Raw genomic sequence first — 17,805 nt, 5'->3', positions numbered from 1 at the left:
TAAAGGCTTGGCCGTAGTGTGATGTCACGCTGCGGAATACGTCAGCAGATTAGATTTGTGTTAATATTATTCTCTCTGTGGCAATACGTGGAAACTTATTTTGCAGAGCCGGACACTACTCTTGGTGTTTACAAACTTTTATGAAGAATTTGGAGGAGGAACCCGCCTTGCAATGCCGAAGACAATCTATGCGCCGGACTCGTCGTCATTGAAGCCTGGTTCAGGGGCTACTGAGGGAGTCCTGGATTAGGGGGTGTTCGGGTAGCCGGACTATACCTTCAGCCGGACTCCAGGACTATGAAGATACAAGATTGAAGACTTCGTCCCATGTCCGGATGGGACTTTCCTTGGCGTGGAAGGCAAGCTTGGCGATGCGGATATTCAAGATCTCCTACCATTGTAACCGACTTTGTGTAACCCTAACCCTCTCCGGTGTCTATATAAACCGGAGGGTTTTAGTCCGTAGGACAACTTCATCATACAACAATCATACCATAGGCTAGCTTTTAGGGTTTAGCCTCCTTGATCTCGTGGTAGATCTACTCTTGTACTACCCATATCATCAATATTACTCAAGCAGGACGTAGGGTTTTACCTCCATCAAGAGGGCCCGAACCTGGGTAAAACATCATGTTCCTTGCCTCCTGTTACCATCCGGCCTAGACGCACAGTTCGGGACCCCCTACCCGAGATCCGCCGGTTTTGAAACTGACAATGGTGCTTTCATTGAGAGTTCCTCTGTGTTGTCGCCTTAGGGCCCGATGGCTCCTTCGATCATCAACAATGATGCAGTCCAGGGGGAGACTTTTCTCGCTGGACAGGTCTTCGTCTTCGGCGGCTTCGCACTGCGGGCCAATTCGCTTGGCCACCTTGAGCAGATCAAAAGCTACGCCCCTGGCCATCAAGTCAGGTTTGGAAGCCTAAACTACACGGCTGACATCCGCGGGGACTTGATCTTCGACGGATTCGAGCCACAGCCAAGCGCGCTGCACTGTCTCGATGGGCATGATATAGCTCTGCCGCCGAACAGCGCCTTGGAGGCCGCACACGCATCGGTTCCGACCATTGATTCGGAGCCTACTGCGCCGATCGAGGATCAGCGGTTGGACACTGCCTCAGGGGCTGCGATCTCAGAGGCGATCGAGCCGAACTCCAGCCCCGCACTCCGCATGGCCTGTGACTCCGAGGAGCCGGATTCCTCTTCGAACTCCGAGCCCCCCATGCCCCTGCCGGTCGAATCCGATTGGGTGCCGATAATGGAGTTCACCGCCACGGACATCTTTCAGCACTCGCCCTTCGGCGACATCCTGAATTCTCTAAAATCTCTCTCTTTATCAGGAGAGCCCTGGCCGGTCTACGGTCAGCAAGGTTGGGATACGGACGATGAAGAAATTCAAAACCCACCCACCACCCACTTCGTAGCTACTGTCGACGACTTAACCGACATGCTTGACTTCAACTCCGAAGACATCGACGGCATGGACGACGATGCAGGAGACGAACAAGAACCAGCACCTGTAGGGCGCTGGAAGGCCACCTCGTCATATGACATATGTATGGTGGACATTCCAAAGGATGGAGATGGCGATGGAATAGAGGGGGATGATACCTCTAAGAAACAGCCCTAGCGCCAGCGTCAGCGGCGCCGCTCTAAATCCTGCCAAAGCAAAAACGGTGATTCCGGTATGGGAGATAATACTACTCCGGATAGCGCCGAAGAACACCCCCTCCAGCAAGATTCAGCATAGGAGGACAGAGAAGCCAGCCCTCACAAGAGGGCGGCGGACCAAGAGGTTGAGGACGATAATTATATGCCTCCCTCCAAAGACGAGGCAAGCCTCGACGATGAAGAGTTTGTCGTGCCAGAGTATCTCGCCGAACAACAGCGTTTTAAACGCAGGCTTATGGCCACGGAAAGCAGCCTCAAGAAAAAGTAGCAATAGCTTAGAGCTGATCAGGATTTGCTAGCTGACAGACGGACTGAAGTCCTTGCGGCCGAAGAGTACGAACTCGAACGCCCCTCCAAGAGTTACCCAAAGCGCAGGCTGCTACCCCGACTAGAGGAGGAAGCACCTACATCACAAGCGCATGACATGGCCGACAGGCCACCTCGTGGCCGCGACAGAGAGGCCTCTTGGCCCTCCACTCAAGCCATGCCCCGACGCCGCGCCAAGCATACTAAGGCACGCGAAAATGCGCCCGACCTGCGCGACATACTGGAGGACAAGGCAAGGCAAACAAGATTGATCTATGGATCGCGTAGGCGCCCCACGGCACGTGACGGTGATCGTCACTCCGGATGCAATAAATCCGGCCGGGCCGAACTCAACAAACAAAGCTCCTTCGAGCTGCGTCGCGATATAGCCCAATACAGAGGTGCCGCACACCCACTATGCTTCACAGATGAAGTAATGGATCATAAAATCCCTGAGGGCTTCAAACCCGTAAACATCGAATCGTACGATGGCCCAACAGATCCTGCGGTATGGATCGAGGATTATCTCCTTCATATCCACATGGCCCGCGGTGATGATCTACACGCCATCAAATACCTCCCACTCAAACTTAAGGGACCGGCCCGGCATTGGCTTAACAACTTGCCAGCAAACTCAATCGGTTCTTGGGAGGACCTGGAATCCGCATTCCTTGACAACTTCCAGGGCACTTATGTGCGACCACCGGACGCCGATGACCTAAGCCACATAATTCAGCAGCCAGAGGAATTAGTCATGCAATTCTGGACACGGTTCTTAACAAAGAAAAACCAGATAGTCGACTGTCTGGACGCAGAGGCCTTAGCGGCCTTCAAGCATAATATCCGTGACGAGTGGCTTGCCCGGCACCTGGGACAGGAAAAGCCGAAATCTACGGCAGCCCTCACGACACTCATGACCCGCTTTTGCCCGGGAGAAGATAGCTGGCTAGCTCGCAGTAACAATTTAACCAAGAACCCTGGTAATTCAAATACCAAGGACAAAAGTGATAGGTCGCGTCGGAACAAAGAAAAGCGCCGCGTTAATAGCGACAGCAACCAGGATACGGCAGCTAATGCCGGATTCCGAGGCTACAAATCCGGTCAACGGAAAAAGCCATTCAAAAGAAATACTCAGAGCCCTTCCAGTTTGGACCGAATACTCGACCGCTTGTGCCAGATACATGGCACCCACGAAAAGCCAGCCAATCACACCAACAGGGATTGTTGGGTGTTCAATCAGGCAGGCAAGTTAAGAGCCGAAAACAAAGACAAGGGGCTGTATAGCGACAACGAGGAGGATCCCAGGCCGCCGAACAATGGTGGACAGAAGGTATTTCCCCCGCAAGTGCGGACGGTGAACATGATATACGCAAAACACATCCCCAAGAGGGAGCGGAAGTGTGCGTTACGGGACGTATATGCGATGCAGCCAGTAGCCCCAAAGTTCAACCCATGGTCCTCCTGCCCGATCACCTTTGATCGAAGGGACCACCCCACTAGCATCCATCACGGCGGCTTCGCCGCATTGGTTCTAGACCCAATCATTGACGGATTTCATCTCACAAGAGTCCTCAGGGACGGCGGCAGTAGCCTGAACCTGCTTTACCAGGATGCAGTGGGAAAAATGGGCATAGATCCCTTGAGGATCAATCCCACCAAAACGACCTTTAAAGGCGTCATACCAGGTGTAGAAGCCAACTGTACAGGCTCATTTACACTGGAAGTGGTCTTCGGATCTCCGGATAACTTCCGAAGTGAGGAGTTAATCTTCGACATAGTCCCGTTCCGTAGTGGCTATCACGCACTGCTCGGGCGAACCGCATTCACAAAATTCAACGTGGTACCACACTATGCATACCTCAAGCTCAAGATGCCAGGCCCAAGAGGAGTAATCACGGTCAATGGGAACACTGAATGCTCCCTCCGAACGGAGGAGCACACGGCAGCGCTCGCAGCAGAAGTACAAAGCAGCCTCTCTAGGCAGTTCTCTAGTTCGGCCTTCAAAAAGCTGGACACTGTCAAGCGCGCCCGGAGTACCCTACAACAAGACCGCCTGGCACGTTCTGAGCTAGCGTAGCAATGTGGCCCCAACCCTAGCCCTCGCGATATAGCGAAACCAGTGCTTCGCGTACATCACTACGCTCTTGAAATACCATGGGCACAGGGGAAGGGGCACTATCACGGCACGCCCGAAATATGGCTTAAACTGCACCAGGGGCTGCCGGATTCCTTTTTTTCTCTTACTCTCAGGACTCCATACTTCGGATGACCCGTTCGGCAATTCAACTGCCGCACAAACGATGCAAGATCCAGGAAAGCAGACAAGCCACGCCGCAGTATGGAACTCCCAGGTGGTCTCTACTCCGAGCAGTATACCTGTTTTTTAATAGAATTCCGCGGCCTGCCCCTGGCCAGGACATGTTAAATAGTCCAATTTCTTTTGCTTATTGCACTATTTGTATCGTTCCGCCTTCATAGCAGCCTTTCTATAAACAATGCATAGCTTTTTGTCTATTTTTTGCATTATCCTCTTTTTATATATATGTTTATCAATAACATGTTGCATCCGTACACCGTGGTACGGCAAAAATACGCCAGGGGCTTCAGTACCCATCAATATGGCGTGAGAAGTCCGTACACTTTCACAAGTGCGGCACCCCGAACTTATAGCACTATATGCATCGGCTCTGAATCATGATTTGGGTCAATAGTTGGGTTTGCCCGGCTCCTATGTTTTGGTGCCTTACGTTCCGCTATATAAGCTAAGGTAGCACTAGGAGAACTACTGCGACTGTGCCCCAGTTGAGGTGGGCTGAGCACCTCAGTAGAGAAAGCTAAAACTGACTGTCATGATGAGGCGAGAGACCGGTCGCTGTTCGAGAGGTTTTTCGAGTCCTTAAAGACTTATGCCGCTTCGAGCGAGGAACCGGCTTTGTCCATCCAAGGCGTGGATAGCGCCCCGAACTCGGTCTTCCGAATACTAGGGGCTTCGCGGAAATTTAAAATTATAGAGTTCTATGGCTAAGTGAGAGTGTTCAAGCATTATAGTCCGATTGCCTAGTTCGTTGTGCTGAGCGCCTCCCTCGGCGGACCCAATCATGGGAAAAAGAGCGCTCAGGTTTATCCCGAACACCCCAGCACTAGTGGCATGGGGGCAGAAGCCGATGACTGGCCATCTCTCAATTTTTGGATAAACGGCCGCACAGAAAGTAATATTTTAAATTCAAGCATTGCTTAGCGCATATGAACAAGTTTTCAGCGCACAGGATAACACGAGCGAGTTCATTCAAAAATTACATCCTTGGTGCATTCATCCGCCATAAGGCGGGCACCGGCCAGAACATCCTTGTAATAGTTCTCGGGCTTGCGATGCTCCTTCCCCGGCGGCGGCCCGTCCCTCACAAGCTTCTCACCGTCCAGCTTACCCCAGTGCACCTTTGCACGGGCAAGGGCCCTACGGGCACCTTCGATGCAGACGGAGCGCTTGATGACCTCGAGCCTTGGACAAGCCTCCACCAACCACCCCACCAGTCCGAAGTAGCTCCCAGGCAGGGCCTCTCTAGGCCACAGCCGAACTATGAAGCCCTTCAGGGCCTGTTCGGCCGCCTTGTGGAGCTCGACCAGCTGCTTCAGCTGGTCGCTCAAGGGCACAGGGTGTCCAGCCTCAACGTACTGAGACCAGAACTCCTTCTCCGTCGAGCTGCCTTCCTTGGCTCGGTAGAATGCTGCGGCATCGGATACGCTGCAGGGAAGATCTGCGAATGCCCGTGGAGAGCTCCGGATTCGGGTAAGTAACAAGTAGTTTACTTTTATATGTCTGCTTTGCATAGAGAATGCCTTACCCGCCGCTATCTTTTTCACCGCATCCAATTCCTGGAGGGCCTTCTGGGCTTCGGCCTTGGCAGATTTGGCAGTTTTAAGGGCCGCAGCAAGCTCGGACGCTCGCGTCTTCGAGTTGAGCTCCAAACTCTCATGTTTTTTCATGAGAGCCTGAAGCTCTTGCTGCACCTCGCCGACCTGCGCCTCAAATTGCTCCCACTCGATGCGCTCCTGGCCGCTCTCTTCTTGGCCTTGGACAGCGCCTGCTTGAGGGTTGCCACCTCAGTTGTGGCCCCTACAATAAGCAATATACTCCTGTCATTTTTTGCAATTGCGTCTTCTTATAGGCATTTTTTTCTATAAGGTATGTCTTACCTTCTTTCTCCACGAGCTACCGTTTGGCAAGGCCGAGCTCTTGCTCGGTCTGCTCGAGGCCCTGCTTCAGGGCATCCACCTTCGCAGTCAGTGCGGCGGTGGCCAGCAGCGAAGCCTGCATACGTATATTGACTCCTTTTTAGGTAGACTCCTACGATATTTAATAGATCCTCTATTCGGCTTTTCTTTCCGAACACCAAACAGAGCATCAGGGGCTACTGTCTATGCGGTAATATTTTTACATATTTCTACTTACCTCGAAGCCTGTTAGAAGGCTAGTACAAGCTTCAGTAAGTCCGCTTTTGGCGGACCGAACCTTCTGGACCACCGTACTCATGATGGCACGGTGCTCCTCGTCGATGGAGGCGCCCTTAAGCACCTCCAGCAGATTGTCCGGCGCCTCCGGTTGGACGGAGGACGCCGGCTCAATAGGCTTGCTCCTCTTGGCAGGAGTTTGCCTGCCGCGGTCCAGAACCGTTGATGATTCCGGCGCGGTGTCTGGCTTAAAGCCGGACTTGGAGCCCTAGGGGGTCTTGTCCCCTTTACTCCTGGAGTCCGGGAGGTCGCCTCGCGGCTCCTCCTGGACCACCTCCTCTTGCCCTGGAGCTTGTTGCGATGCCACTTCGGCATCATCTGTAGCACAGGGGGAGGCAGCGGGCGGAACTGAATTCACGTCCGATGAATCGAGGGAGCCGCTCAATGACTCGTCGAGCCCGTCCTTGGGCGGGCTGCATGACTATTCGACATTAGGGAAAGCTGCGCGACAAAAGGAATATCATGAGTTACTCTGGTATCCAAACACTTACGATTTGGCCGGACGCTTGGCCCTGTCCGACCACTCCTCTTCGTCCTCGTCGGCGTCGAGGGCGTAGTCTGGCGGAGGGATTTTCCTCTTCTTGGAAACTTCGGCCTCCCCTATTAGGTCGGCCTTCCTCTTCTTTCCTCCCCCCGCTGGAGGGGGAGAGGTCTCTTCTTCCTCCTCCTCATCTTCACGGGAGGAGTGCGTCTCGGACTCATCGGATGACGAGTCCGACACCACCATATGACGGGAACTCTTTTGAGTCCCCGTGGCCTTCTTCTTCTTGGCCTTCTTCTCCGGCACCACATAAGGTGCCGGAACTAGCAGCTTCACTAGGAGAGCAAGGGTTGGGTCTTCGGGCAAGGGAGCCGGACAGTTAATCAGTCCGGACTTTGCCTGCCAATCCTATCAAAGGTGAGTGAGTTTAGATCCCGCATAGAGTCAAACTATGAAAAAAACTTAACATCCTGTAAAAGATGAAAATATTTTACCTCGCCAGCAGGACGCTGCGAGCTGAATCCGCGGTCTTCAGAGGCGGATGTGGGAGCCTCGGCGCCTTTGGTTAGCCCCTTCCAGACATCTTCGTACGTCGTGTTGAAGAGCCTGCTCAGAATTCGGTGCTGCGCCGGGTTGAACTCCCACAAATTGAAGTCCCGTTCTTGACACGGAAGGATCCGGCGGACGAGCATGACCTGGACTATGTGGACAAGATTGAGCTGCTTGTTCACCAGGGACTGGATGCATTTTTGCAGTCCGGTCACCTCTTCTTCGTTGCCCCACGACAAGCCCGTGTCCTTCCAGGATGTGAGCCGCGTAGGGGGTCCGGATCGGATTTCAGGGGCTGCGATCCACTACGGATCGCGTGGCTCGGTGATGTAAAACCACCCTGACTACCACCCCTTCAAGGTCTCCACAAAGGATCCCTCGAGCCATAGGACGTTGGCTATTTTGCCCGCCATGGCACCTCCGCACTCCACCTGGATGCCGCGCACCACCTTTGGCTTGACATTGAAAGTCTTGAGCCAGAGGCCGAAATGGGGGCGGATGTAGAGGAAAGCCTTGCACACGACGATAAACGCCGAGATATTGAGGATGAAGTTCGGGGCCATATCGTGGAAATCTAGGCCATAGTAGAACATGAGCCCGCGGACAAATGGGTGGAGAGGAAAACCCAGTCCACGGAGGAAGTGGGGAAGAAATACTGCCCTCTCATGGGGCCTTGGGGTGGGGAGAAGCTGCCCCTCCTCAGGAAGCCGGTGCGCGATGTCTTTGGACAGGTATCCGGCCTTCCTTAGCCTTTTGACATGGCCCTCCGTGACGGAGGAGACCATCCACTTGCCTCCCGCTCCGACATTGTTGGAGAAGGTTGAGGTAGGAAGTGCGGGCTTGGGCGCTGGAGCTCGGGTGCATAGACGATGGATAGGCAAAGGAGGAAGAAGGCGTAGGTAAAAAGGTGGATCCTTATCCCCTTATATGAGCGGATGCAACTATGCGTCCCCACCAGCCTAGTAAAACTCGCTTGCCTCCCAAGCGCCGTGATAAATGGCACGGTTGGGTTACCCACGTCCGTACTAATGAGAATCCCGTAAATGGAGGACACGATCTCTGCTTCGACAAGACGTGCCAAGGAAACCGCCTCGCAAAACACGCTGAGGTGGAAAAGTTAAAACGATTCGAATAAAGGCTTGGTCGTAGTGTGATGTCACGCTGCGGAATGCGTCAGCAGATTAGATTTGTGTTAATATTATTCTCTCTGTGGCAATGCGTGGAAACTTATTTTGCAGAGCCGGACACTACTCTTGGTGTTTACAAACTTTTATGAAGAATTTGGAGGAGGAACCCGCCTTGCAATGTCGAAGACAATCTACGCGCCGGACTCATCGTCATTGAAGCCTGGTTCAGGGGCTACTGAGGGAGTCCTGGATTAGGGGGTGTTCGGGTAGCCGGACTATACCTTCAGCCGGACTCTAGGACTATGAAGATACAAGATTGAAGACTTCGTCCCGTGTCCGGATGGGACTTTCCTTGGTGTGGAAGGCAAGCTTGGCGATGCGGATATTCAAGATCTCCTACCATTGTAACCGACTTTGTGTAACCCTAACCCTCTCCGGTGTCTATAAACCGGAGGGTTTTAGTCCGTAGGACAACTTCATCATACAACAATCATACCATAGGCTAGCTTTTAGGGTTTAGCCTCCTTGATCTCGTGGTAGATCTACTCTTGTACTACCCATATCATCAATATTAATCAAGCAGGACGTAGGGTTTTACCTCCATCAAGAGGGCCCGAACCTGGGTAAAACATCGTGTTCCTTGCCTCCTGTTACCATCTGGCCTAGATGCACAGTTCGGGACCCCCTACCCGAGATCCGCCGGTTTTGACACCGACAATAACCATATCTTCAAAACTCCCTTAATGAACTTCATCAAAAGAATAAAGTATTTACTTGAGGCAACAAGTCAACATGGCAACCTAATGTAACAGGAAAAGACTTAGCAGAAAAACTAAGTGGCTGAAATAAGCAACATCATGTGGCCTACTTGGCATGCTTGTGCTAGTCACCACAGGGCATGTAAAAATACTAGGCTTGCACCACTGTAAAGATGGCATGAAGATGCTCCTAAAACATGTAGACATAATGCTCAAAAGATGAACACACAAAATGCTATGAAAAAGACAAATCAACAAGTTATGATAGTTTCCAGCAAATAACATCATTTAGCACTTTTTCAATGAATATTAGCGCATCAATATGGACAGTAGAATGCATGTAAATGACACCAGCATGTAGAGCATCATGAGATGAACATTTCGACATATCATATGCATAAAACGGAGGTACGAGCACGTAGTTATGACAGGTCAAAGTGGCACAAATAAGATAGCAGATCTAGGGACTTAGACGAATTTTCACCTCGCAAAAGTCAAAGGGACGAGGAGATTCCGAGACGGATGGATCCAGGGACGGGGCCGGTGTTTGGTTGGATGGCGTGGCGGATCAGGTCCCGATCCGGCCGGAGACGACGATGAGGCGGCGGTCGGCGACGAAGGCGGTGGCCGGTGACGGGGCGGTGGTGGAGGCGCGGCGACAGGGCACGGGACGGCGGCACGGCGAGGCGAGGAGGCGCGAGCGGCGGGCAGCGGTGTGCGACGTCGGGCGCGGCAGGCGGTGGCGCGTCGGCAAGCGGAGGGGTGGCACGCTGTGATTCGTCCGGCTGGCAGTAGACGTGTCCGGTGCGGGGAAGGAAGGTGGATCTAGGGTTTGCCCATGATTTCGGAGGGGGAGGCCTATTTATAGATTCTGGGAGCTAGGAGAGTCCAAATGAGGTGTGATTTTCGCCCACACGATTATGATCTAACAACGAAGAGCATGGAGGGAGTTTAGATGGGCTAGTGGGATGTTGTGGCGGGGTGTTGAGCTGCAAGGAGAGAGGGGTTTCAGCGGTTACCCGGTTAACCGATGGGGCATCAAACGACCTCCAAATGAAACGAAATTTGATAGGTGGCCTACCAGTGATTTACCAAGGCCACTCGACAAATCTCAGCCCATTCCGAGAACGTTTTTATCTCGCTCACGAAACAAGATCTAAGAGGTGCAATGGGTGCATGTGTGAGTGTCGGATTCTGAAACGGACAACTGGGAAAATGACCGGATGCATGAGACGAACACGAATGCAAATGAGGTGCCCATGATGACATGAGATGAAATGCAAGACATGAACAAAATGCAAAAACAAGGACAAAACCCAACCACGGAGGATATAACATATTACATTGCCAAAAATGGCAGGAGTTGGAGTTGCAATTATGGAATGTTACATCCGAGACGTTACAATACCCCTCCACCCTTCCTCCATTCAGGGAGAGAGCAATCACAACGTGTCTACACTTCCACTAATCATTTTAGTTAATTATTTTTGCAGATAATTAATAGATAAATTCCTCATTTCCAGCAATTTATTTTAGAATTTTTCAGGTTCAAGAAGTATTCGAAACCTACAGATTACTACAGACTGTTCTGTTTTTGACAGATTCTGTTTTTCTTGTGTTGTTTGCTTATTTTGATGAATCTATGGTTAGTAATAGAGATTATGAACCATAGAAAAGTTGGAATACAGTAGATTTAACACCAATATAAATAAAGAATGAGTTCATTACAGTACCTTGAAGTGGTGGTTTGTTTTCTTTTACTAACGGAGCTCACGAGATTTTCTTTTAAGTTTTGTGTTGTGAAGTTTTCAAGTTTTGGGTAAAGATTTGATGGATTATGGAAAAAGGAGTGGAAAGAGCCTAAGCTTGGGGATTACAAAGGCACCTGAAGGTAAAATCCAAGGACAACCCAAAGCCTATGCTTGGGGATGCCCCCGAAGGCATCCCCTCTTTTGTCTTCGTCCATCGGTAACTTTACTTGGAGCTATATTTTTATTCACCACATGATATGTGTTTTTCTTGGAGCATCTTGTATGATTTGAGTCTTTGCTTTTTAGTTTACCACAATCATCCTTGCTGTACACACCTTTTGGGAGAGACACACATGAATCGGAATTTATTAGAATACTCTATGTGCTTCAGTTATACCTTTTGAGCAAGATAACTTTGCTCTAGTGCTTCGCTTATATCTTTTAGAGCACGGTGGTGGTTTTATTTTATAGAAATTATTGATATCTCATGCTTCACTTATATTATTTTGAGAGTCCCATAGAACAGCATGGTAATTTGCTTTTGTTATGAATTTAGTCCTAATATGATAGGCATCCAAGATCGGTATAATAAAAACTTTCATAAAAAGTGCATTGAGTACTAGGAGAAGTTTGATACTTGAAAATTGTTTTGAGAAAAGGTGGTAATATTAGAGCGTGCTAGTTGAGAGTTGTGAATTTTAGAAATATTTGCGTTGAAGTTTGCATGTCCCGTAGCATGCACGTATGGTGACTGTTGTGTAACAAATTTGAAACATGAGGTGTTATTTGATTGTCTTCCTTATGAGTGGCGGTTGGGGACGAGCGATGGTCTTTTCCTACCAATCTACCCCCCTTGGAGCATGCACGTAATGCTTGGTTTTTGATGACTTGTAGATTTTTGCAATAAGTATGTGAGTTCTTTATGACTCATGTTGAGTCCAGGGATTATACGCAATCTCACCCTTCCATCATTGGTAGCCTCTTTGGTACCGTGCATGGCCCTTTCTCACCTTGAGACTTGGTGCAAACTTCGCCGGTGCATCCAAACCCCGTGATATGATACGCTCTGTCACACATAAACCTCCTTATATCTTCCTCAAAACAGCCACCATACCTACCTATTATGGCATTTCCATAGCCATTCCGAGATATATTGCCATGCAACTTTCCACCGTTCCATTTATCATGACACACATCATCATTGTCATATTGCCTTGCATGATCATGTAGTTGACATCGTATTTGTGGCAAAGCAACCGTTCATAATTTTTCATACATGTCACTCTTGATTCATTGCCCTTCCCGGTACACCGCCGGAGGCATTCATATAGAGTCATACTTTTTTCTAGTATCGAGTTGTAAACATTGAGTTGTAAATAAATAGAAGTGTGATGATCATAATTAATAGAGCATTGTCCCAAATAAAAAAATAAGAAAGGCCAAATAAAAAAGGAAGGCCCAAAAAAATAATATAAAATAAAATAAAAAGGGGCAATGCTACTATCCTTTTTTTCACACTTGTGCTTCAAAGTAGCACCATGATCTTTATGGTAGAGAGTCTGTTGTTTTGTCACTTTGATATACTAGTGGGAATTTTTCATTATAGAACTTGGCTTGTATATTCCAACAATGGGCTTCCCCAAAAAAAATGTTTGTTTTGTTGAGCTTTCATACATTTATAGCTCTAGTGCATCCATACTCCTTGAATTGACATCAATTGATGGGCATCTCCCTAGCCCATTGATTAGCCGCGTCGATGTGAGACTTTCTCCTTTTTTGTCCTCTCCACATAACCCCCATCATCATATTCTATTCCACCCATAGTGCTATATCCATGGCCCACACTCATGTATTGCGTAAAAGATGAAAAAAGTTTGAGATTACTAAAGTATGAAACAATTGCTTAGCTTGTCATCGGTGTTGTGCATGATGAGAACATTCTTGTGTGACGAAAATGGAGCATGAACAAACTATATGATTTTGTATGGATGAACATTCTTTTGCCATGCTATTTTGAGAAGACATAATTGCTTAGTTAGTATGCTTGAAGTATTATTATTTTCATGTCAATATTAGACTTTTGTCTTGAATCTTTCGAATCTGAATATTCATGCCACAATAAAGAGAATTACATTGAGAAATATGTTAGGTAGTATTCCACATCAAAAATTCTGTTTTTATCATTTACCTACTCAAGGACGAGCAGGAATTAAGCTTGGGGATGCTTGATACGTCTCCAACGTATCTATAATTTTTGATTGTTCCACACTATTATATTATCTGTTGTGGATGTTAATGGGCTTTATTTTACACTTTTATATTATTTTTGGGACTAACCTATTAACCCAAGGCCCAGTGCAAATTGCTGTTTTTTTGCCTATTTCAGTGTTTCACAGAAAAGGAATATCAAACGGAATCCAAACGGAATTAAACCTTTGGGAACGTGATTTTTGGAACAAACATGATCCAGAGGACTTGGAGTGAACGTCAATAAACGGACGAGGAGTCCAGGAGGCAGGGGAGCGCGCCCTCCCCCCTCGTGGCTCAACCGACCTACTTCTTCCTCCTATATATACTCAGATACCCTGAAAACATCGGGGAGCACCACGAAACCCTATTTCCACCGCCGCAACCTTATGTACCCAAGAGATCCCATCGTGGGGCCTTTTCCGGAGCTCCGCCGGAGGGGGCAACGATCACGGAGGGCCTCTACATCAACTCCATGGCCCCTCCGATTATGTGTGAGTAGTTTACTTTAGATCTTACGGTCCATAGTTATTAGCTAGATGGCTTCTTCTCTCTCTTTGAATCTCAATACAAAGTTCTCCTCGATCTTCTTGGAGATCTATTCGATGTAACTCTTTTTGCGGTGTGTTTGTCGAGATCCGATGAATTGTGGGTTTATGATCAAGTCTATATATGAACAATATTTGATTCTTCTCTGAAATCTTTTATCCATGATTGGTTATCTTTGCAAGTCTCTTCAAATTATCAGTTTGGTTTGGCCTACTAGATTGATCTTTCTTGTAATGGGAGAAGTGCTTAGCTTTGGGTTCAATCTTGCGGTGCTCGATCCCAGTGACAGAAAGGGAACGACACGTATTGTATTGTTTACATCGAGGATAAAAAGATGGGGTTTATATCATATTGCTTGAGTTTATCCCTCTGCATCATGTCATCTTCCCTAATGTGTTACTCTGTTCTTATGAACTTAATACTCTAGATGCATGCTGGATAGCGGTTGATGTGTGGAGTAATAGTAGTAGATGCAGGCAGGAGTCGGTCTACTTGTCACGGATGTGATGCCTATATACATCATCATGCCTAGATATTCTCATAATTATTCGCTTTTCTATCAATTGCTTGACAGTAATTTGTTCACCAACCGTAATACTTATGCTATCTTGAGAGAAGCCACTAGTGAAACCTGTGGCCCCCGGTCTATTTTCTAACATATAAGTTTCCAATATATTTTATTTTGCAATCTTTACTTTCAATCTATATCATAAAAATACCAAAAATAATTATATTATTATTATTATCTCTATCAGATCTCACTCTCGTAAGTGGCCGTGAAGGGCTTGACAACCCCTTTATCGCGTTGGTTACAAGGTTCTTGTTTGTTTGTGTAGGTATGAGGGGCTTGCGTGTGGCCTCCTACTGGATTGATACCTTGGTTCTCAAAAACTGAGGTAAATACTTACGCTACTTTGCTGCATTACCCTTTCCTCTTCAAGGGAAAACCAATGCAGTGCTCAAGAGGAAGCAGCCAGCTCGTTCTGGGCCATGTCCATGAGGCCTCATTCCTCCTTATTTTCTATGTCCTCCGGCTCGAAGTCAACTTCACCAAACTTGAAGACTAGTGGCAGATGATCATTCTGCGCCATGGCGTTGGTGGAGGTCTGCGGGAGGGAGGGGAATGGGAGGCGAACAGTAAGGCCGACCGTATTAAACAGCTCCTCGGGCGCCATTAATGGAGAGGAAGGCGGGCGGCAATTGAAGTCAAAGGGCTCGCTTTCGAGTGAGCCTGCACAGCGTACAACTCGCACTCTTCCCGGTGAGCCTGCGCATTGGAGGACAGCTTGCACGCCTCTTGGTTAGCCTACGCACCGGACTCCGCTCGCACGCCTCCTGTTCAGTAAAGGTCAAGCAGCTGTCCACACGGCACCTCCTATAGCCATTAAAAAGAAGACACATGTCATCACGTGAATGGTTAACAGAATGCACACGATTTGAATTATACAAATGTTTGAGATATTAAAGTGGCAGCTATTTTTTCAAAATGCCTTTGTTGGCTGTTAGTCGAGTGGGCCTTCCATGAAAATGGACAGGAAAAATACCACAGCATGTCGGGTGCCATTCCATGATGTCATGCCAAGTTTCATGAATTTCAGACGAGTTTTGGATTTACTAGAATTTAAAAGCAAAGTATCTCAACATTTTGCCAGCAATCAAGGGTGACCTGGTGTTTGAAATTCATTCCCGTTTCTTGCATGGAACCTGAGCTTGCACCCAAGGACACATATTTGATTTTCAGCCAATTTATGTGCATTAGAGCATGTGCATGTAGTTCAAATTCGAATAATGCACATAAATGCATTGAAAACTCAATTAATGCACAATAATGTCCAAACGAACCTCGAAAAATCCCAAAAATTGACACAGGTATCTCAATGTTTGTGGCCGAGTGACCGTGACAGGGTGGTTGGCATTCATTCCCATTTCTTGCATGGGACCTAATCATGCAACAAAGGGCAAAAATTGGAATTCTCGACCAATTTATATGCATTGGAGCATGTGCATGTAGTTCAAATTTGAATTATGCACATAAATGCATTTAAAACTCAATTAATGCATGGAAATGTCCAAACGAACCCCGAAAAATCCCAAAAATTAACACAACACTCCTGTTGTTCTATGTTGAGACGAGAATATTTTTGAAAGCAATAAGAGGCATTAGATATTGTTTCCTCCCCAAAGGAGGGACGTTCCCTACCGAAACCATCAGGCTTGTTGTGAGAAGCTCTGGTTTGTGACAAGCATATTCCCAAACATGCCCCAAATGGGACAAAAAATTTACGACGGCATGTTGATGCTGGTCCATGATAGCATGCCAAGTTTCATGAATTTCAGACAAGCTTTGGATTTACTAGAATCTAAAAACCAGGTATCTCAATGTTTGCGGCCGAGTGACCGTGGCAGTGTGTTTGACATTCATTCCCATTTCTAGCAGATCTAAGCGTGCAACCAAGAACATAAATTTGAATTTTCAACCAATTTATATGCATGAGAGCATGTGCATGTAGTTCAAATTTGAATTATGCACATAAATGCGTTGAAAACTCAATTAATGCATAAAAATGTCTAAACAAACCCCAAAAAATCCCAAAACTTGACACAACACACCTGTTGTTCTATGTTGACACCAGAAATTTATTGAAAGCAATAAGAGCCAGTTGATATCGTTTCATCCCCAAAGGTGGGACGTTCCCTACCGAAACCATCAGGCTTGTTGTGAGAAGCTCTGGTTTGTGAGAAGCATATCCCCAAACCTGCCCAAATTGGGACAAAAAATTTACCACGGCATGTTGATGCCGCCCCATGATAGCATGCCAAGTTTTATGAATTTCATACGAGCTTTGAATTTACTAGAATTTAAAACCAGGTATCTCAATGTTTGCGGTCGAGTAACCATGGCAGGGTGTTTGACATTCATTCCCATTTCTTGCATGGGACCTAAGAAAGCAACCAAGGGCACAAATTTGATTTTCTAACCAATTTATATGCACTAGAGCATGTGCATGTAGTTCAAATTTACCATGACATCTTGATGCCGCTCCATGATAGCATGCTAAGTTTCATGAATTTCAGACGAGCTTTGGATTTACTAGAATTTTAAAAATAGGTATCTCAATGTTTGCGGCCAAGTGACAGTGGCAAGGTGCTTGACATTCATTCCCATTTCTTGCATGGGACCTAAACATGAACCAAGGGTACAAAATTTAATTTTCAGTCTACTTATACACATTAGAGCATGTGCATGTAGTTCAAATTTGAATTATGCACATGAATGCATTGAAAACTCAATTAATGCATAAAAATGTCTTGACGAACCCTGAAAAATCCCAAAAATTGACACAACACTCCTGTTGTTCTTTGTTGACACGAGAAATTTTTTGAAAGCAATAAGAGGCAATGCATATCGTTTTGTCCCCAAAGGTGGGATGTTCCCTACCGAAACCATCAGGCTTGTCGTGAGAAGCTCTAGTTTGTGAGAAGCATATCCCTAAACCTGCCCCAAATGGGACAAAAAATTTACCACGACATGTTGATGCCGCTCCATGATAGCATGCCAAGTTTCATGAATTTCAGATGTGCTTTGGATTTACTAGAATTGAAAAACCAGGTATCTCAATGTTTGCGGCCGAGTGACCATGACAGGGTGTTTGGCATTCATTCCCATTTCTTGCATGGGACCTAAGCATGCAACCAAGGGCACACATTTGAATTTTCAACCAATTTATATGCATTAGACCATGTGCATGTAGTTCAAATTTGAATTATGCACATAAATGCATTGAAAAACTGAATTAATGCATAAAAATGTCCAAACGAACCCCGAAAAGTGCCAAAAATTGACACAACACTCCTATTG

The sequence above is a fragment of the Triticum aestivum genome, chromosome 6A, assembly GCF_018294505.1.
Source record: "Triticum aestivum cultivar Chinese Spring chromosome 6A, IWGSC CS RefSeq v2.1, whole genome shotgun sequence".
Classification (NCBI taxonomy): domain Eukaryota; kingdom Viridiplantae; phylum Streptophyta; class Magnoliopsida; order Poales; family Poaceae; genus Triticum; species Triticum aestivum.
Note: the sequence above shows the minus strand (reverse complement) of the source record.